Raw genomic sequence first — 23,516 nt, 5'->3', positions numbered from 1 at the left:
TGAAAGTATTTGGCCCATTCATCAAGTGTAACCTGCTGAGAACATGCCTTGGAAAAAAAAAAAAAGAAGAACGCTGGTCTACTATCAGGTGGGACCCAAAATCAAATTCACTTTTCATCTGAATACACGCCCAAGAAATTAAGATCCAAGGCGCAACCCAAGATGAACACTTTTTGTGCAAAGGGAGGGATTTAAAGGAAGATGATTTCCTACTACATGTATCATGTAAATTTATTTATTTTTACACACCCACACCCACACCACACTCACACCCACTCACAAGTCACACCACACACACCCACTCACACCACATGGGCACTCGATCTCAGTGTTGAAGTAGAGTCTATCTACCACTAACCCATGGAGCTGGACCCAGTTTAGTTAAAAATAAGCACATACATACATGTGTTTTATTGTGACTGTGCATGTATTGGATGTTGCAAGAAATTTGTTCAGGAATCCGAATCTTGCCTGAGTCAAAAAGCCGATGATAAAGACAGAATCCAACAGTGGTGGCTGATGATGACTTGCTAATGAAAGTTGAAATCATGAAGGCAAAACCAATCTACAAAAGACTCTCAGGTTAAAGCAATAGGATAATTCTAAAGGGGCATGTTAAAGTTTTGCAGCATGTTCTAAAACTACTGTCCTCAACAGCATTACATGTGCTGAAGAGCATCCATTGATTAAGAACAGTAGAAGGCATACAAGAAAAGAGGTTTAGTGAAATAATGAGAACTGCATAGAAGAGCTTACCATATTGAATTGAAAAAGGAAGAACACAAGGAACAGAATCACAAAACTGTTGTGAAGGAAGAAGTCAAATTGAAACATCATTCCGAAGAATATTAAGAAAAGTGATGATAGAAGTGTCGAAAAACGTATCCCATGTGAGCCATGACAACCAATGGGTAGATTCATAAAGACCCATAATAGACATTGCATGCAAGTTACCACCAAGATCTTCAGATGATTTCAAGTGTCGTAGAGTAGATAAGCATAACCACATGCCTTCATTGGTGCGCCAAACTTAAAGATGCAGTTACCCATTTGAAGAAGTCAAAAGCATATAAAAATAATACTAAAAAGAAATACTTGGCGAAGTTTAAGTTCTTTCTCAGTGATCAAAGAACCAACTTGAAACACAAAACCAAACATGGCAATTGTAAGGAAAAATGTTGGTCCTATTGTTCCAACAGCAGAGAAACTTTGAGTAGCTGGGTGTGCGAATTCCTTAAGCCCGACAATCCAGTTAAAATTTGGATTTGTACATCAAAATCCAGGTTAGTAGAATTCCACAAAGGAAAAGACAGCTCTGTGTTTACTAATGACAGAGTATTATTAGCATTACTAATCTTCTAGTTCTATCACCCTAATGTGGTGAACAAGATACATCAATGCACATGCTTGCCCATAGATGGGATGTCTCTTGGATTGGCTATTGCCTAAAAATCTCACCAGGTGGATGATCCCAACAAGAGAATCAGTTGCCTACTCTTTTATTGATATTAATAACCTATAAACATTTCAATTGATTGGCGATCAGAACCATCGTATTGATGCCATTTCTGGAATGTGGTCCATACAAGAGGCAGACATCAGTTGAATGGTCCAGATCTGTAAGAACATGCATGGATTATAGTGCATAGAGGAGACGTACCATACACCTAAAATATGGATTTGAGGATTATAGTGATAAGTGGGGCCATAGATCATACAGGGCCATAGATCATGGTGGTGCTGCAGAGGAAATCGGATTGCATACTGAGTTATTCAGTACGCTCTTATTGTACTGAGTAAACTCAGTAGGGCCCACCTTAATCCTTAAATCCCTAAATCCCCAAATCCCCAAATCCCTAAATCCCCAAATCTCCAAATCTTTAAATCCCCAAATCACTTCAATCGGTATTGAGATTGAGAGAGATTGAGAGAGAGAGAGAGAGATACCTCATGTGGATGCGCGAGAGAGAGAGCACCGAGAGAGATAGAGAAACACAGAGAGAGGGCGTGGTGGAGAGAGGACCGAGAGAGAGAGAGAGAGAGTGAGGATGCGCGAGAGTGAGAGAGGGCGGCGAGGGAGGGCAGCGAGGAAGGGCAGGAGTGAGAGAGAGAGAGAGTGAGAAAGAGAGAGGGAAGAGGGAGGGTGCCGAGTGAGGGATTAGGTGCGCGCGGCTCTATTTTGAGCGCGCGCCCAATTTTGGGCTGGCTGGTGGTCGGTGCTCTGTGGGCCCTACCATGATGTATGTGTTTCATCCATTCCGTTCATCCATTTTTAAAGATCATTTTAGAGCTTTATGCCAAAAATTAGAGGAATATAAATCTCAAGTGGTCCACACCACATGAGAACAATAGTGATTGGATATCCACCATTAAAATCCTCCTAAGGCCCACTGTACTCTTTATTTGACATCCAATCTGTTGATTTGGTCATAAAGGCCCAGATGAAGGTAAAAAACAAATATCAGCTTGATCCAATACTTTTATGGCTCCCAAAAAGTTTTTAGTGGTCGACATTCATTTAACACTTTTTCCGGTAATGTGGTTCACTCGAGATTGGGATATAACTCATTTTTTTTGTAATATCATAAAATGATCTATAAAAATAGATGGATGGCATGGATGAAACACATACATCATGGTGGGACCCACAGACCACCGAACACAGAAGTTGAGAGGGGTTACCCTCCATTAAAACATTCATAATTATTTTTTGGGCCCACAGAGATGTGGTTCACAAATCTTGCCCATCCATTATGTGTGTGCCACTTGGATGAGGGGTCATACCAAGTTTCAGACGCATCCAAATTTCAGGTGGGGCCCCACCAAGTGCTTTTATATATTTTAGGCATGTCTTCACATGATTTTAGATGGTATGGCCCACCAAAGTTCTGTATATGACTGATTTTTGGGATATCCCATAATTTAAAGGGGACCCATCAAATGCGTGGTGTTGATTTACAACACACATCATGGTGGGGCCCATACAGCTCGACCTCATGGGGAGTTCCCATGAGCTCGACGTATAAAACCTTTTCCATATATATATATATATATAATATTTTAAAAATATAAAAACTTATGATGTATTTGTTATATCCACACCATCCATCCATTTTGAGATATCATTTTAAGTCATGAGCCAAAGAATGAGACAGATAAAAATCTGTAGTGGACCCCACCATAGAAAACAACAGGAGGGTGATTCCCACCGTTGAAACTATCCTAAGGCCCATCGTAATGTTTATTTGAAATCCAAATGGTTCAAAAGTTTAAACAAATGGTCATGGGGCCATAAATCATGGTGGGGCCCACACAGCACCAACCACCAGCCATTGGATGGTGTAGGGGGAGTAGCCAATCTATTGCCCTTACTTGTGGTGTGGTCCATTTAATCTTTAAATATGATTCATTTTTTAGATAATTCTATAAAATGATCTCGAAAAATGGATGAATGGTGTGTGTTGATCCCAAATTTATAGTAAATCCAAAACTCAAGTGGACCATGCCACACAAAACAGTATGGAAAAATGATTTCCACCATTGATACCTTCCTTGGGTCCATAGTAATGTTTGTCATCCAACATGTTCATAATATAAAAAAGATATGAATGAAGGGAAAACACAAACATCAACTTGATCCAAAACTTCTATCAAATGCACAGTGTTAATGTTCGACACACATCATGATGAGCCCTACAAAACTTACCAACATTAATTCTTAGAGTCTCAGGGTGTCAATAAGTTGGGTCATAGTTTTAACTAGAATATTTGACCCATTTTACATGTCTGGTCCATTCACTATATTTTACTGATCATTATAGTTACTTGCCCCGATCATGCTACATATGAGAAAGATATTGGGCAAACAAGATTGATCAACAATTTGAGTGAATTTTGATTTAAACATCTGAAGTTATTTACTCTTCAATCTGGACTGATCAGATTGTCCAAAAATGGTTAAAGGTTGTTCATAATATCAAAAATATATGAATGAATAGAAAACACAAACATCAGCTTGATCCAAAACTTCTATGGCCTCCAAGAAATTTTAAACGATAGAGGTTCAATCACACTATTTCCTATGGTGTGGTCCACCTAAGCTTTGGGTATGCTTCCTTTTTGTTCTTTAGACGTCAAGTTATTTATTAACATGGATGACTGGAGTGGATAAAATAAATAAATAACAGTGGACCCCAAAGAGTTTAATTACTCTTGTAAGGGTAACGAGTAACTCACCTAAATGTAGTAGAGAAGGGTTTCCTTAAAACATCCATATCATATATTGGGCCTGCCTAAATGTGATTCACATATCCTGTGTCTCACTTGGATGAGGGGTCAGACCAAGTTTCAACCGCATCCATGTCTGTATTAACTTATAAACATGTTAGATCTCAAATAAACATCGCGGTGGGCCCTAAGAAGGTTTCAATAGTGGGTGTCACTATCCCACTCTTTTCTATGGTGTGGGTCCACTTGAACTTTGGATCTGCCCCGTCAGTCAGATGCAGCATTCCATGGTAGGCCACGAGCTTAAAAATAAAGTCAATCCATGACTTGGGTGGGCCACACCACATACTATAGTTGAGAGGGTTACCCTCCCATTAAAACATTTATAATTATTTATTGGGCCCACCTAGATGTGGTTCATAGATCCACCCCATTCATTATATACGTGTGTCCCACTTGGATGAGGAGTCAGCCCAAGTTTCACACACATCCAAAACTCATGTGGGCCCCATCAATTGAATGCTTTTATATGTTTTAGGGATGTCTTCACATAGTTTTAGATGCTAGGGCTCACCTGAGCTTTGTATACGACTGATTTTTGGACTTAAATGGGACACATCAAATGCATGATGTTGATGTTCTACATACATCATGGTGGGGCGCACACAGATTAACCTCATGGGAAGTTCCCAAGAGGTGACCTTATAGTACCATTTCACTATTTAGATAACTCCTTCATGGGTGTTACTCTAACCGTGTATGGCCCACCTTGATATATTTTATGTATATCGACATCATCCATATATTTTTCCATCATATATTTAGGATGTGATTTCGAATCATAAGAACTCAATAATCTCAGTTGGGTCATGAAATCGCTCTTATGATGATTTTTTCACCTTTGGATTTTGCTGTTTTGATGAGGCTATATGTTGAATTCTAGGGGTTGTAGGGTTTGATTTTGTTTTCTTGTTAAAGATTGTTCGATTCTACTAGTGGTGTTTGGAAACTAACCTTTGATATTAATTTGATTCCATTTGAAAAAAATTCTGTTTGTGCCAATGTCTTGTGTTTCTGCAAGTTTTAGGGTTTCTAGTGAGACTTATGTGTTGTGTTTTACTGTTTTGGAGTCCTTGGAGCTAATATGTGGGAGCTGACTATAGATGGGTGGAGAGCTGGGAATGCCTTTCATGGAATAACCTCTGCCACCTAATTGGTGGACTTGGTACGATTGGATGGATGTCAGTCGTCTTTTTTTCTTTTTGAGATTCCATTTGGCTTAATCAACTATATTCCAGTTCCTTTTTAATTAACAAGCAGCTTAAACTATATCTAAGCTGTGCAAGTTTACATCTCATTGCTTTAGAGATGAGTTAATAGCCGAAAAATGATAACATGAGAATGGGTTGTACTAATTTATGCATTTGGTACCAATTCTTAATGTTGGCAACACCTGGGCATACCTGTACCCTCTCCAAAGGTCACACTGATTGGATGATCTTAACTGTCTGAAATTGCCGTTGGATTAAATTGGACCATTTTCTTTTCGACTATCTTGAGGAACATTGACTTGTACTATTCTTTTTAAACATCTATATGCTTCAATCTCCTTTGGTCTGCACTTGTGTTGAAGGGCACATCTATTCTGTTGGGTCGAACACTTATTTTAATATCACAATGATTGGATAATCTCAACCATCTGATATTACCGTTGAATTTAGACCATTTTCTTTTTTACCAAGGTATTGAGGAACTTTGATTTGCACTCCTCTTTCTTAAACGTGTATATTTTTTTTAAACCTCGAGTTAACACTCTTCTTCTTCTTTTTCTTTTTCTTTTTTCTTTTCACGTTTACATGTTTTTAATCCCACCTTGTGTATTGTAGGCCACATCCATTCAATTTGGTATAGATCCCTTTTTTTTTAAAAAAATTTCTTTCCAAAATACAAAATCTAGTTTTCTTTTATAAAACATATATTTTTTTACATTTTTTCAATTTTTTCACAATTTTTCTTTATTTCTTATTTTTTTTTCAAAATATCATTTTTTTAATCTCACTTTTGTTATATAACTTTTTAATTTTTGTTGTCAAAATACAAAATCTAGTTTTCTTTTTTTAAAAAAATATATATTTTTTTACAATTTGTCAATTTTTTCACAATTTCATTTAATTTTTTAAAATTTCTTTTTCAAAATATCATTTTTTTATCGAAATCTTGTTATATAACTTTTTAATTTTTCTTTTCAAAATACAAAATCTAGTTTTCTTTTCATATATATATATATATATATATATATATATATATATATATATATATATATATATATATATATATATATATATATATACATACAATTTGTCAATTTTTTCACAATTTTGTTTAATTTTTAAAATTTTCTTTTTCAAAATATCATTTTTAAATATCACTTTTGTTATATAACTTTTTAATTTTTCTTGTCAAAATACAAAATCTAGTTTTCTTTTTTAATATATATATATTTTTTTACAATTTGTCAATTTTTTCACAATTTTGTTAAATTTTTTTTAATTTTCTTTTTCTAAATATCATTTTTTAAATATAAATAAATTTAACATTTTTTTTTACAAAATTTAGTTTTGTTTTTTAAAATATATTTTTTTTTGCAATTTGACAATTTTTTACAATTTTGTTTAATTTTTTAAATTTTCTTTTTCAAAATATCATTTTCTTATCGAAATTTTTCTTTTCAAAATTATCAACATTATTAAAAGTTCTTAATTTTTATTTCAAAATCTAGATTTTTATAAAATTACATTTTTCTTCAAAATCTAAATTTTTTTCTTAAACATTGTTAGTTATTTTTCTAAGTTTTTTAACTTTTTTTTTTTCAAAATTCATAATTTCTTTTAATCTTAATGTACATTAACTTGAGCATTAGAGACCGTTTAGGACCGTCTCTAATGCAAACGGTCCTTGATAGTCTCAAATAACCACTATAAGACGGCTAAGGACCGTCTCTAATAGAGACGGTCATTGATAGTCTCAAATAGAGACTGCTAAGGACCGTCCCTAATACAGGCTATTTTTTACTGCCTTCCAAAACTAGTAAAGGACGGCCGATGACCGTCTATAATTGAGACGGTCAATGACAGTCTTAGATTACCAATACGAGACTGTCAATGACCGTCTCTAATAGAGAGTCCTTGACAGTCCCAAACAGAGACAGCTAAGAACCATCTCTAATACAGACTATCTTTGACAGTCCCAGATTACAGGAAAAGACGGCCAACGACCGTCTCTAATTGAGACGGTCCTTGACAGTCTCAAATCACTAGTAAGAGATGGCCAATGACCGTCTCAAATTCCGCCATATAAGACGGTTAGGGACCGTCTCTTATTCCCGACGGTCAATGACCATCTTTTCTTTGCAGTTAATGACAGTTTTAACCGTCTTAAATGATTTGTCAATGTTCAAATTTTTAAGACTAATAAGGACGGTCAAGGGCCGTCTAAAAATTTAAAGACGGTTTACGGCCGTCTCTAAAGCGTCTTTAAACCAAGCAATTTTAGAGACGGTCCAAAATCGTCTCTAAATCCATCATTTTTTCCCATTTTTCACAGTATGGGTGGGCGAAGGGCGGAACAAAGTATTAGGAGTCCCTTGAAAAACAACTAGATCATCCACATTGAATGTGGAACTAATTCTCATGGAAGGTAGAAGATCTACCACATAAACATTGAGACCGTTTCATTTTATAATTTTGAAGGGTCTAGTGCTACGCGCGTGTAATTTATGAACAGCCCCCTGAGGATACTACTCAGGCCTAATGCAAACCATCACAAAGTCCCCTATATTGAATTCCTTGAAACGTTTATATTAGTCTATAGAAAATTTGTAATGTTCATTACTAGTAGTGATCTTTTGCCTGATTTCTTGATGCAATGAATGGATGTGATGAGCAAAAGACTCTGCAGACTCTGATAGCTTATGGGACAATCACACAGGGACTGTAAGGCCTGTATCCTAGTCGTACCGTTCCTTAGACTTTCACAATACTCCCTGTCGAATTCCGGCACCCCGCGACCTGTAATCGGCATTTGCGCATGACCCTGAGTCACACCCTATCATCCCGAGTTGACTCGACCCGAGACTTGTATCCTAGTGACCACGCCATTATTGCTGTTTTATCGCTGTGACTTACGCGTCGATGCGATACCTAGGTCAGGAGTTGTGGGCTTGTGTTTATTTTGAGAAAAATGCCGCACATTGCGAATCCCAAGAGATCTCTACCATCCATCACATCATTCAATCAAGTACAACTTATCCCTCTCTTACCAACAATACATGACAACCCATACCTCTCCCATTCCCAAAGTCAACTAAGTCCATACCTCTCAGGTCACTTCCCTTACAACCCTCATTCCTCCCATCTCCCTTACAACAAAAATCCTATTCTCTCTCATTCTCTACCCATTCTAAGAGGGAGGACCATCCAAGCCCTAAGGAGAGCAAGGAGCCAGGTGTGGCCCACTTCCTACCCCCCCTCCCAATCTCTCATCCTAGCCCTTTAATCTTTATCATCCGCCATTAAAATCGAAGCCGAGGAGCTTAGCATTCCAAGGAGCCTAGAAGATTTGCCATCAGTGGGTGCTTGTCTAGGATTAGATCCTTCCTTTCTTTCTTTGATCTTTAATTTTCATTTGCATGGGACCCATCTTGATGTATGTTGTAGGTCCTAAAGGGGCCCATAGTGGCGGGGTCCCTCCATCATGCTCTTCTTTCTCCCTCTCTATCCCTTCTCCTCATTTCATTTTTTTATGGTGAGGATGTATGATGACCCACCTGATGTGTGCAACACATCTAGACCATTCATGGACCCCATTGTAATGTATGTATTTTATCCATGCCAGCCCTCCGAGGGGCCCACCTTGCTCGACTGTCCAACAGATTAGCTTGCTGCCTGTTCGTCTGGACAAGCCTGCATGAAGGAAAGCACAAATATCAGCTGATCCAAGGCCGGTGGGTCCCACATGTGTGGACCCACCTAATGCGTGCGTTATATCCATGCCATCCATCATAGTGGGACCCACCTTAATGATTTGTTGAACATCCATGCTGTTCATCTGGTGGGCCATTTGGAATGTGTAGGGCCCACCCCAATATGATGCATTTAAGGCCTATATGTTAAGGCCCATGTGATGTATAAGTGGCCTATTTGGTGAGGCCCAATATGATGTATTTGCAGCCCATTTGATGAGGCACGATGTGATGTATATTGGCTCATATGTTAAGGCCTATGTGATGTATTTGTGGCCTATTTGGTAAGGCCCAATATGATGTATTTGCGGCTCATTTGATGAGGCCTGATGTCATGTATATTGGTCCATATGATGATGAGGCCCAATATGATATATATGAGGCCCATGAGTGAGGCCCGATGTAATATATATAAGGCCCATGAGTGAGATCCGATATAATATATATGAAGCCCATATAGTGAGGCCCGATATGATGTATATGTGGCCCTTGAGTGAGGCCCATGGTAACATATATTAGGCCCTTGTGTGAGGCCATGGGCCTACTATATGTTAGGCTCTATGTGGGCCACTCCTTAGGAGTAATGTTGGTTAAATGTCCACATTGATGGGCAATGATGGTTAAATGTTCACATTGTGACCTTCTTTTAGGTATTTTTTAGCCCATTCACATCCTTATCTAAATGGGTTGACCCTAATCATTGGGCCCCATTGATATGTACATGACCCATCTATTCATATTTGGATAACTCATAATGTTGGGCCCCCATTGGTTACTAGTAGGATTGTTTTAATCTTGGAGTCCATCTATAGACCCCGCCTTGTATATAGGCCGGCTATCAATACCAATTATGAGCATGCTTAGCATAGTATCATGATACATGCCCATATGCTTCATCTGCATACTTGTGATGAGACATGGTTGATCATTGCATATGACTTCGGGCAAGTTGTTTATGGGACTCCCTGATGGGTGATGTTGTCCCTCATGAGCGCACGGTAAGCATAGGATTAATGCATGACTGGATTGTATGACTCATGCATCTTGCATTGTGTGATGTATTTACTATACACCCTAGCGACATCAGGGCCGTGGCCTCCACAAGCATATCATGGAGGGCCGGATTGGATACCGAAAATATTGTTATTAGCATCGGGGCGTATAGATGTCCCTAGGTGAAAATCCCTAAACCCGATGGTACCAGAGGATGACTCCAACGTCGAGACCAAGTGGATACATGAGCACATGAGGGTCGTATACCAGTAGGCCATGTCTTCTACTGTGTCGTGGTCAGTTGGAAAGGGGTGTGGCCTTACCCACCTAAGTGAGGGGGCAATATCTAGGTTGAGTTTGACCAGCTTGAGGAATGAGTCTGCTATCGATGAGTCGGGCTCGATATTGGCAGCAGATAGTGAGGTCTCTTCCACTTACCCAGTTGTGCCCTCGGATAAGGGCGACAAGCCGACTTAGAGTGTACTAGACCCCAGTGATTGTCCAGAGTGAGATCTGTACTGATATTTGATACTCTAACGATGAGTTGTATGGTTATGTGGATTCAGATAAGGACTGGCATGCGTGTATTGCATCTCGCATATGAATTCAGCTACAAAGGCCTCGCATTGCATGACCTTGGTATGGCCAACATCATTCATGCCTTGCATCGCTTAGCCTTGGTACGGCTGATAGTAATCATAGACTTACTAGCATATTTCCACATTACTCTGATATTACATACTTCACACTTGCCTTGTGCACATACTTAAACCACCCTCTAAGCTTTTCGTAAGCTTATGCATGATCGTTGCGTGCAGGCGACGATAGGACGCCGTGGCAGCCTTGAGATTGGAGCATGCAGCGGATTTCTGGAGCTTCCAATTTTGTTATTGTATTTCCTTTTATGCATTGTACCTTAAATGTTTTTAATAATAGTAGATTTTGTGATGGTGTTCTGGTTATTGTTCATGGGTTATGCTTATAGTTATGCTTATTACGAATCAAATTCATGTTCAAAATTCTCCTTGTAGGATCCCAGGATCAGAATATGGTATATGAGAGTCGGGAGCTGAGAATGGGGTACTATGGAGGCTGTCGGCATCAAATTTGGCGATCAAAAATTTTGTGAGCCCGGTTTCTGAGGTTGGGGCATGACAAGGACAAGATCAATAGGCTTCCTAGGCTTGTAACCAGTAATGACTTTAAAAGGACTTCGACTTGTGGACCTATTGACAGAACTATTAAATGCAAACTCGGCTATGGATAGTACGACGTCTCATGTCCTGATATGCTACCCCACTAAACATATGAGCAAACTCCCTAGGCTCCTATTAACCACCTCAGTCTGACCATTGGTTTGAGGGTGATAGGCAGAAGAAATTTGGAGCCTAGTATTCATCATGTGTTATAGTGTCTTCCATAAGTAGCTCATGAATCCGTCACGGTCAGACACGATGGTTTTTGGTAACTTATGCAGTTTGACAACCTCACTAAAGAACAGCTTAGCAACATTAGATGCATTGAAGGTCTTAGAACAAGGAATGATGTGGGCCATTTTAGAAAAATGGTCCACGATAACAAGTATGGAATCATATTTCTGAATAGTCTTGGGAAGTCTAAGCACGAAGTCCATACTGATGTTTTGCCAAGGGATGAATGGGACTAGCAAAGGTATGTATAATCCTATATTTTGTTTCTTTTGCTTTTCTAGTTGACAAGTACGATATTGCCTTATAATTTTGGCTATATCTCATGTAATGCCCTGACTTTTCAGGACCTGAGTATATGACCCATGTCCCAAGAACCTGAGTGTTAACATTAAAGGATGGTCAAATTCGAGTGTACATTTTTTCACTACCAAAAAAAGGGGCAAAGGCTACGGATAAAATCTGTAGCCTTAGACCTATGGCTACGGTTCTAGTCCGTAGCATGACCATAGTCGTAGGTGCCGTAACAATAGGTCTGGAACTTATAGCTACGGATTTAATCCATATCTATAGGTTACAACAGCTACGGATATAATCCGTAGCAATTATATCTGTAGCGATAAGTATAAACAGCTATGGATATTATTTGTAGCTAAAAGTCCGTAGCAATATGCCAAATTTAATAATGGCTATAGCTGTCGGATTACCGACTACAGTTAATATCTATAGCTCTTTCGTACATTAAAAAAATATATATAATCATTTGTTCATTCAATTACCACTTGCATAATTATTCATTCATTCTATTACAATAAATTACAATCATTCATTCATTCAATTACAATCAATTACAATCCTTCATTCAATCAATTACAATTACAATCAATTACAATTTTTTATTCAATCAATTACAATTACAATCCTTCATTCAATCAATTACAATTACAATTACAATAATGCTGAAAATACAAATCTTTGGCTTCATTAAAGAAATTTGCTTGACTTCACCCTGAAATTTCAATGATAAAGAATTGAAAGAGAAGATATATTTTAATGGTATGATATTTTTTGCACAAGTAAATAGGCCTTTTTCAGCTATCACCCACCTGAAGAATAAAAAATCGATTGTTGTCCAAGTCCACTCCTTTTCCTTTCAATTTCTTAGTGACCTCTGTAAAATTACTTCCACGGTCATTTATGTAGTACTTTGAAGAGTTTTCTCGAAATGCAACTCTAGTAATGACAAAGTCACTTCCTATAACAGCTTCGTATATTCCATCATCCTACAAATAGTCATAGCATTCATAAATCAGAATGACCATTGGGGGAAAGAAAAACAAAGTGAAAGAAGTGCATCATGTATAATCATTTTCTTTTTTCTTTTTTTCTTAATGAATTAATAAAAACTTAAGGAGGAATGAAATTGACATAAAAGGAATGGTCTCATCATATGATTTGTAGGGTCAAAATAAACGTTTGGACAATTTCCGCAAGGAGGACCATCGGTAGCCCCAAGTACCCACTTCCCAAGGAATGGTCTCACCATATGGTTTAGGTTAATTTAGGTTTAGGTTTAGGGATTTGAGAATACATTTACATTTTAGGTTTAGGTTTAGGTTTTACGTTTAGGTTAAGGTTGCAGGTTTAGGTTTAGGTTATAAGTGTAGGTTACAGGTTTAGGTTTAGGTTATGTTAAGGTTTAGGGAATTGAGTTTAGGTTATATGTTATAGGTTTAGGTTATAGGTTATAAGTTAAAGGTTAAGGTTTAGGTTATAGGTTAAGGTTTAGTTTTAGGTTATAGGTTTAGGTTTAGGTTATAGTTTTGGGATTTGAGAATAGGTTTAGGTTATAAGTATAGGTTTAGGTTAATGTTGTAGGTTATAGGTTTAAGTTATAAGTTTATGTTAATGTTGTAGGTTATAGGTTTAGGTTTAGGGACTTGAGAATACATTTAGGTTTTAGGTTTAGGTTATAAGTTTAGGTTTAGGTTATAGGTTATAGCTTTAGGGAATTGAGAATATGTTAAGGTTTAGGTTTAGGTTATAGGTTATAGCTTTAGGGAATTGAGAATATGTTAAGGTTTAGGTTTACGAAATCGGGTTCAGGTTAGGGATCGGGTTTAGGTTTGGGTTTTCAAGTTTAGGTTTAGGTTTAGGTTAGGGAGTTGAGATTAGGATTAGGTGTAGGTTTAGGTTTAGGGATTTGAGAATACATTTAGGTTTTAGGTTTAGGTTATAGGTTTAGGTTTAGGTTAATGTTAGGTTATAGGTTATAAGTTTAGGTTATAGGTTATAAGTTATAGGTTAAGGTTTAGGTTATAGGTTTTGGTTTAGGTTAAGGTTATAGGTTTAGGTTTAGGTTAAGGTTTAGGTTTAGGTTATAGGTTTAGGTTTAGGTTTAGGTTTAGGTTATAGGTTTAGGTTAAGGTTTAGGTTTAGGTTATAGGTTATATGTTATAGGTTATAGCTTTTGGGAATTGAGAATAGGTTAAGGTTTAGGTTTAGGAAATCAGGTTCGGGTTCGGGATTGGGTTTAAGTTTGGGTTTTCAAGTTTAGGTTTAGGTTTAGGTTAGGGAGTTGAGATTAGGATTAGGTGTAGGTTTAGGTTTAGGGATTTGAGAATACATTTAGGTTTTAGGTTTAAGTTATAGGTTTAAGTTTAGGTTTTAGGTTTAGGTTAAGGTTTGGTTATAGGTTCTAAGTTTAGGTTATAGCTTATAGGTTATAAGTTATATGTTAAGGTTTAGGTTAAGGTTATAGGTTTAGGCTATAGGTTTAGGTTAGGTTTAGGTTTAGGTTATAGGTTATAGCTTTAGGGAATTGAGAATAGGTTAAGGTTTAGGTTTACGAAATCGGGTTCAGGTTCGGGATCGGGTTTAGGTTTGGGTTTTCAAGTTTAGGTTTAGGTTTAGGTTAGGGAGTTGAGATTAGGATTAGGTGTAGGTTTAGGTTTAGGGATTTGAGAATATATTTAGGTTTTAGGTTTAGGTTTAGGTTTAGGTTTTAGGTTTAGGTTATAGGTTTAGGTTTAGGTTTATGTTAATGTTAGGTTATAGGTTATAAGTTTAAGTTATAGGTAATAGGTTATAGGTTAAGGTTTAGGTTATAGGTTTTGGTTAAGGTTATAGGTTTATGTTTAGGTTTAGGTTAAGGTTTAGGTTTAGGTTATAGGTTTAGGTTTAGGTTATAGGTTATATGTTATAGGTTATAGCTTATGGGAATTGAGAATAGGTTAAGGTTTAGGTTTAGGAAATCGGGTTCGGGTTCGGGATTGGGTTTAAGTTTGGGTTTTCAAGTTTAGGTTTAGGTTTAGGTTTAGGTTAGGGAGTTGAGATTAGGATTAGGTGTAGGTTTAGGTTTAGGGATTTGAGAATACATTTAGGTTTTAGGTTTAGATCATAGGTTTAGGTTTAGGTTAAGGTTTGGTTATAGGTTATAAGTTTAGGTTATAAGTTATAGGTTATATGTTAAGGTTTAGGTTATAGGTTTTGGTTTAGGTTAAGGTTATAGGTTTAGGTTTAAGTTTAGGTTATAGGTTTAGGTTAGGTTTAGGTTTAGGTTATAGGTTTAGGTTATAGGTTATAGCTTTAGGGAATTGAGAATAGGTTAAGGTTTAGGTTTAGGAAATCGGGTTCGGGTTCGGGATCGGGTTTAGGTTTGAGTTTTCAAGTTTAGGTTTAGGTTTAGGTTAGGGAGTTGAGATTAGGATTAGGTGTAGGTTTAGGTTTAGGGATTTGAGAATACATTTAGGTTATAGGTTTAGGTTTAGGTTAAGGTTTGGTTATAGGTTATAAGTTTAGGTTATAGGTTATAGGTTATATGTTAAGGTTTAGGTTATAGGTTTTGGTTTAGGTTAAGGTTATAGGTTTAGGTTTAGGTTATAGGTTATATGTTATAGGTTATAGTTTTTAGGAATTGAGAATTGGTTAAGGTTAAGGTTTAGGAAGTCAGGTTCAGGTTCGGGATCGGGTTTAGGTTTGGGTTTTCAAGTTTAGGTTTAGGTTTAGGTTAGGGAGTTGATATTAGGATTAGGTGTAGGTTTAGGTTTAGGGATTTGAGAATACATTTAGATTTAGGTTTTAGGTTTAGGTTAAGGTTATAGGTTTAGGTTATAGGTTTAGGTTTAGGTTATAGGTAATAGGTTATAGGTTATAGCTTTAGGGAATTGAGAATAGGTTAAGGTTTAGGTTTAGGAAATCGTGTTCGGGTTCGGGATCGGGTTTAGGTTTGGGTTTTCAGGTTTAGGTTTAGGTTAAGGTGTTGAGATTAGGATTAGGTGTAGGTTTATGTTTAAGGATTTGAGAATACATTTAGGTTTTATGTTTAGGTTCAGGTTTTAGGTTAAGGTTATAGGTTTAGGTTAGGTTTAGGGTGTGGCTTAGGTTAAGGTTATAGGTTTAGGTTAGGTTTAGGTTTAGGTTTAGGTTAAGGTTAGCTTTAGGGAATTGAGAATAGGTTTAGGTTATAGGTTTAGGGTATGGTTTAGGTTAAGGGTGTAGTCCCTGCAAATACAAATATAAACACGGCCTGCTCCAATTGGCCAGGCCCTTTCAATGCTGTCCATAGAAAATGGACAGCTTCATCATGGTCATAATAGCAATTCCCACCTTCCAGGGACCCATGCTCATCCAAATAGCTCCGACGAACATCCGGGTCTGCTCCATCAATTTCGAACAAATACAAATATAAACATGGCCTGTCCAAATAGCCAGGTCACTCTAATACAGTCCATAGGAAATATACAGCTTCATCATTGTCATAACAGCGGTTCCCACCTTCCAAGGACCCCCGCTTAACATCCGGATAGCTCCGACATACATTCGAGTCTGCACCATCAATTTTTATGGAATTATGCATGTCTTGCTCATGAGCATGCCTAATATTGCTAGTGCATGGGATTCAGCACAAATACATTTTCATGATTCAAAGAAGGGAACTTGAGGGTTTTCCTTACCTTCCATTGTATGCTTCCAAGGTACAAATGGCCTCTGAAACACACATACATCCTGGGAATCGCTTCTCAAAATCACAGACTATTTTGTTTTAAAACTTATTCATCTCACCTGAAAACCTATCACATAATGAATAATTGTAACCACAATGATAACTATTGTGAATGCACTATAATGAACAAATTATTATTATTATAGATAACTGTAATTACAACATAGATATCATGCACATGATATCACATAATGTATTGTTTGATGAACTACACATGTACATTCTTGACTAGAGACGTACCAGATGCTTGAATCTGAAATATGCAGCTCCAATCCTCCCACATGCAACATCCACCTGAAAGAATGCGCATAACCGTCATGCTTGAGTAATCAATATAGGAATGTACAAGTAAAACCATAAAACTAGAGATACTCACTGCATTTTCAGGATCTCCTCCATAGTTAACGATCTCATTCTAAAGCCCTTCTCCCTCCTCCTTTACCCGGGCTTGGGACCAGCAATGCAAGGAGTTGCATTGGCGGAGTTAAAAAAGGGCTTAGGCTCCATTTGGTTTTAAAAAAAAAATGTGTTAGGTTTAAGTTAAGGTTAAGGTTTTAGGTTTACGTTTAGGTTATAGGTTTAGGTTATACGTTTAGGTTTAGGTTTAGGTTTAGGTCTAGGTAATCAGGTTCGGGTTCGGGATCGGGTTTAGGTTTGGGTTTTTAAGTTTAGGTTTAGGTTAAGGAGTTGAGATTAGGATTAGGTGTAGGTTTAGGTTTAAGGATTTGAGAATACATTTAGGTTTTGGGTTTATGTTTAGGTTATAGGTTTAGGTTAAGGTTATAGGTTTAGGTTAGGTTAAGGTTTAGGTTATAGTTTATAGGTTATAGGTTATAGCTTTAGAGAATTGAGAATAGGTTAAGGTTTAGGTTTAGGAAATCAGGTTTGGGATTGGGTTTAAGTTTGGGTTTTCAAGTTTAAGTTTAGGTTTAGGAGTTGAGATTAGGATTAGGATGTGTAAATTGCATGTATCACACGTTTCGATCGTACCCTGCCTTCAGAGTAAGCATGAGCGGGCCTTTGTAATTTCCATCATGATCACTGGAAAGAATGCGATTAAAAGCCATTGTAGATTCTGAAAGAAGTGTAGAAATAGGCTGGTCCAAATGCGGTGGTTTCAAATATGGTTGCGAGTATTCCCCTTGCAAAACAATTGTAACATCAAAACTTCAGTCCTTTCAGGAAAATCGATAGTCAAAACAAAGATTTGAAAATTAGAACAAATGGGGCAACATCATTTATGGCTGACCATCCTTCTCATAAAGATAAACAAGAAAAAGAGACATAAACAATAGGAATTACCTAACTCTTCATCCCTAAAAAAAGGAAGAAAAAAAAGCAAAAAAGAAAAAAGAGAGGATTAGCACTTACCTTATCAAAGAAGCTGATAATACAACTGTTTGGTTTCCTACTCTCTAGAATTAGGTGCCATTGAACCAGATGATCTATGACAGATTGCAGAATTGAAGGCGTCGGTTCAATATGGCCTGCAAGACAAGATTACAAGATTACAAGATTACAAGTATGTAGTGTAAAGGCACAAAACATATATCTTGGGTTGTTAATTCATGAGAGAGGATAGATTGAGAAGGATGTTGCTCATAGAATTATAGTTGCGTGGATGAAGAAAAGATGTGCCTTTAGAGTTATATGCAACCGCCGCATACCAATCAAACAGAAGGGGGAGAATTTATAGGATATCTATAAGACCAACCATACTTAATTGAATACTTTCTTGGACACATAAGGTACCTTTTGAATGTTAATCACCATTGTGTCTTATGTCTGTTGTGATTGAAGTAAAAGCTAATTAAGGCAGTTAAGCAAAAGTTATGCACCAAGCCATCTATTGTTCAAACTACCAATCAAAGCATCCATCAAACCGTTCTATATAATAACTATACAATACTAATAGAAGAAAGAAATTAAAGGCCAGTTTGGGATCTTGGAAAATAAAGGAGAGAGTGACATTTTCTATTTTCCAATAAAGTATTTAGAGCAAGAAAAAAAAGACAACGGGAGGTTTGGGATATTTTTATGACTTTTGTATATGAAAAGACTTCATTGAAAAATGTTTCTCTACAAATGGTTCTCTTTCAGACAAACTCACCTCAATGTCTTTCATCTTTACAAGCTCAATGTGGCCATTTTAATAGACAAACTTGTTTTGGAATTAGCCTGATTCAGCGACTCTTTGACAGAATTGAGCTTCAGTAAGAGTTCCCTGACATCCATGGTTATGGACCATAATTTTCTAACTAGTAATGCACTACTCCCCCCTGAACTAAATCAAACCCAACATCCAAAACAAACATCCAATTTCCAACATCATTCTCATTACAGGGTGCATCCAAACGGGCCTCAAACAAGAGAAAATAAAATTGCAGTTGATTATTATAAAGCCTTGAAATTCCATCCAAATAAATAAAATGAAAAATAGAATTCAAAATTAAAAACACTAGCATTTCTAATAATTTTCTTTTGCAATCCAAAGAAAACATGAAGGAATAGTGGAGAACTTATTAAATTGAATTGCAAAGATGTGAAGGTATGTAGGAAACTCTAAGAGTACATTTGGAGCACTTATTAATGAACTGAAATTAACTCATTGGCATTCATATCAAATTTAAGTTAGCATAATCAAATGAAATAACCACAAGGAATACTTCCTAGTTTCTAACACAAATTATAAAATCAATAAACAACATCAAAGGAATATTCATTCATATAAACAAAAACATCATATAAATAGCCAGGAAGTCGTAAACTTAAAAATAAAATATAAAAGATCACATCCACACATATATCAACAAAGAAATCAAATAAAAAACCATATATCAATAGTTTCAAACCCAAGAAACTCATGACACAATCTATGGCATGAAAATATCGTGCTTACAGACAATCCGTTCTCTATCGTGCTCTCCCACCTCTTCTAGAAGCCTCACTTTCAATTGTTGAGGCATGTCCTGCAGCATCAAGTTTTGATGTAGGTCATCCAACCATACAACCATGTGGGTCGACTCATGGGTAGAGAGAAAAAAAAAGGGACTCAAATGCAATCCACACAAAACATTCCTTGTTGAGACATTTCATCAAACAGTTAGCATGCATGACATACAAGAGATTATATACAATGGATTTTTCAGTTTTTACAAGTGAGGCCATTGGCAGTTTTTTAAAGGAGACATTGGAGGAAAACAAACTTTGAACGCCAGGATACAGGGTGCGGGAAACTGCTGTTCAGTGAGCTCTTGTGCCAATGTTCTGTAAGCAGCTGAAGTGGCTGCACTTCTTCCTTCCTGAGCAGCTAGTTCAGCACCAAAAAGAAAAAAGAAAAAAGAAAAAAGAAAAAAAAATGAAAGAAGAAAAAAAGCTAGTTTAGCACCCTAAAAATTAAATTCAAAGAAATTATTATGTCGAATAACATGGATGAACACAACTGTCAGGCAAAAAGTTCTGCAACTATAGAGGCAAATGTATGAGGAAATAAATAGCAAATGTATAGAGGCAAATGATATTCGGACCTTCTTTATTCTTCTTTTTCTCCTTCTTCTGTATATGAATTAGTATCCTTATAAACAGTGAAAATCACAAAGAAAAAAAGAAAAAGAGGGAACAGAAAAATGAGAAATCTTGATATGGAAGCAAGATATTCAAACAATCAATGCTACTAGATGAGAAATTGCAAAATCTGTTACCAATTAGAAGGCACCTAACGACTCTGTACGCCGAAAGAAGCTTGAACAATCAGTAATCTTTTATGAGATTGAAAACAAACCAAGAGGAATTATATGATCCTTTATCTAATGACATGTAGAGTGAGCTCATGTTCTAATTTGAAAGCCATGAATACATCATAATTAAGCTCATTTGCATAAAAGTGGAACTGATCTACTAATTTATCTTTATTTCAAAATCAGCAAAAGATCATATATCTAGAACAGATTTCATCACACAATATTTGAGGATATTTGATGTGGATAAAAAGGGTAGGGACTGTTGAAAGAGTTTTGAAAGCTTTCTAGGGCCAAGTGATTGTTTGACTGTGCATATGCATGCCAGTGAATATCACCCAGAGGACTGACTGTGGAAAAATTGAATATAAATAGAAATTATGTTAGAGAGACTCACTTGAGGGAGACAAGATGCAAGCTCTCGAAGTACCCAGTTTGTAGTTGCAACCAAGTAAGGTAGATAGGGAGTTGACAAATATAATGGTAGCAATCGAGTCCAAAGGTACCATTTCTACTCTCCAAACGAGAAGATCCTGTTTGGGTGCCCACTTAAAAATGAGTACTCATTTGAGTGTGCATTTGAAAATTCCTGATATTTGGTGCAACCAAACACACCCTCAATCATAATTATGCATTAGAAATCATGATTGTTTGTTATCAAAATTACTTTTAATCTGTACATATAAGATTGGCTCATTTTTAAGTGGCATCCAAACAGACACTATGTTTTCTATTTTGTGTTTTTATATTTTGGTAATAGTGTAGTGGATCATACTCATGCAAAATCCAACATGGATCATGCATGCATGCTTGTCAATCCAAACTGTCTAAATCATGGGTCCCACCAGGTGAGGTTAGCACAAAAAAGTATGATTAAGTTAGGTTCATCCAATTTGTGTGATTTCTAGAACATGCCCCCATCTAGAGTCGGCCTGATTTTGAATGGTTTGGATATACATATTCCAACAATTATATGATTTCAACTTCAAATTTCTTTTTGTGCATGGTATAATAATTGGAAAAGAAACACTGTAAATACATGCCACTTATTTGTTTGAAAAAAAAAAGACTTGGCATATTTTGAGCTTTCCGGACATGTGACAAATGGCCATCCATCACTTACGTAGAGGCGGAAGCTACGAGGGGCCCACCAAGATGTCCATAAGGAATCTACCTCTCCCATCACTTTTGCCAGCCAGCTCATGCTCTAGTACAGGATTTGAAAAATGAGGTAGATCCCAAACTCAAGTGGGACACACTACATGAAACATTGAGAATGAATGGAAACACCCACCATTGAAAACTTCCTGGGTGCTTACGATGATGTTTGTATGCCATCCAAACAGGGGCTTTTTCGCTACCCATCCCCTTCCTATTTCTTCCCACCAACAACTCCTTGATATGCGCCAGTTTGATTGGTCGCGCCAAAATTTCATGGTATTTGTTGCAACCAAAAGCAACCTAAAACAAATATGAAATTATGAGAAGAGAAATGTCTCTGTGGTAGAGAGAGCTGAATCAGAAACTAGGAAGATTAGAACTGAATCAAGCTTAAGCACTTCTGCTTAGTCCTTTTGTGCACACCAGTACATCAAAACTCAAACTAGCAGTTGACTGATAGAAAGAAAGGCCAGGATTGACTAAATTGCCGTTTGGATTCAAATTTCCAGTATTGTGATTGAGCATAAGAAAGCACATTGGACATAGTTGGCACTCGACCTACCAAGGTTCCGATCCTGGGATGCTACAAGGAGGATTTTCAACATCAGTTCAATTAGTAATAAGCATAACCAAAGGCATAACCCACAAACAACAACCAAAAACTCCATCACATTTTCACTATAATAAAAAACTTTACAAGTACAATGAGCATAAGGGAAAAAATACAATGAAGATAGACCAAAAGCTCCAAAAGAAGATCAGCTACGCGCCCAAGCCTCAGCGCACGCAACGGTCGTGCATAAGCTTATAGAAAGCTTAGAGGGTGGTGAAAGTGTATGCTCAAGGTGATAATGTAGTTATGCAGTATCAGAGTAATGCGGAACATGCTGATGAATGCTAAGAATCCCATTAGCCGTACCAAGGCCATGCGGTGCAAAGAATGATGTCGGCCATACCAAGGCCATGCAATGCGAAATGCAAGTCAAGCATACAAATCCTCATCTAAGTCCACATGTCAATACGGCTCAAATCTGGAATATCACCGGGGTCTAGTACACTCCAAGCCAGATTGCCGCCCCATCGCGCGCAATAAGGTGAGTGGAAAAGACCTCACTATCCACCTGCCAATATCGGGCTCGGCTCGTCAATAGCGGACCCATTCCTCGAGCTGGTCAGACTCAGCCTAGCATTGCCCCCTACTCTCGGGCGGGTAAGGCCGCACCCCCTTCCAACCGACCACGACACAGTGGAAAGCGCAACCGTCTGGTAATCGGCACTCAGCGCTCATGCATCCACTCGGTCTAGACGTTGGAGCAACCTCGGTACCATAAGGGTTTAGGGACTTTCACCGGGATATCTATCGCACCCCATGTAGAACAAGATTTCCGGTATCCAATCCCGCCAACCACGATACGTCTGACCCTGATTTCGCTAGGGCATACAGTAACCATATCATACAATGCGAATGCATGAATCACACTATTCAGTCATGCAGCAATCCTGCGCGTATCGTGCGCTCATGTAGGGCAACACACCCTATACGGGAGCCCCTAATCAATCTGCCTGAAGGCATATGCGATGATCAGTCATTTCTCATATCAAGCATACGTATGATGCATATGATCGTGAATCATGGGATTAAACATGTTATATGGGATGGGTGATATTCATAATGGAGGCGGGCCTAGACGGCCTACACATTACACATATGGGCCTAACAATGGGCCCTCGGGAAAGGCATAATGCGGTCATTGAACCAACACTATGCTTACAATGTGGACGTCAAACCAACATTGCTCCCAAGGCATAGCCCTGATGTAAACATCATTACATAAATCACGTTGGGACTGCACATTGCAATGAACCTTAGGTATATCTCATTGGGCCTTCAATACATCAAATGGGCCGTATCATATGGGCCTCATGTTCATCAAGTGAGCCACATC

The 23,516-nt window shown here is 37.5% G+C and overlaps 1 long non-coding RNA gene across 1 annotated transcript; it reads right to left on the bottom strand.

The window, feature by feature from the left end:
- Nucleotides 1-19,134: 19,134 nt before the first annotated feature.
- LOC131235078 (uncharacterized) lies at nt 19,135-20,625 on the bottom strand. Its single transcript, XR_009165923.1, has 3 exons — nt 20,200-20,625; nt 19,879-19,982; nt 19,135-19,641 (listed from the first exon to the last, which is right to left on the bottom strand). It is a non-coding gene; the product is annotated as an uncharacterized LOC131235078 (long non-coding RNA).
- Nucleotides 20,626-23,516: the final 2,891 nt, after the last annotated feature.

Source organism: Magnolia sinica, chromosome 19, assembly GCF_029962835.1.
Source record: "Magnolia sinica isolate HGM2019 chromosome 19, MsV1, whole genome shotgun sequence".
In the NCBI taxonomy this organism is placed as follows: domain Eukaryota; kingdom Viridiplantae; phylum Streptophyta; class Magnoliopsida; order Magnoliales; family Magnoliaceae; genus Magnolia; species Magnolia sinica.
This window is presented reverse-complemented; position numbering and strand designations above follow the sequence as displayed.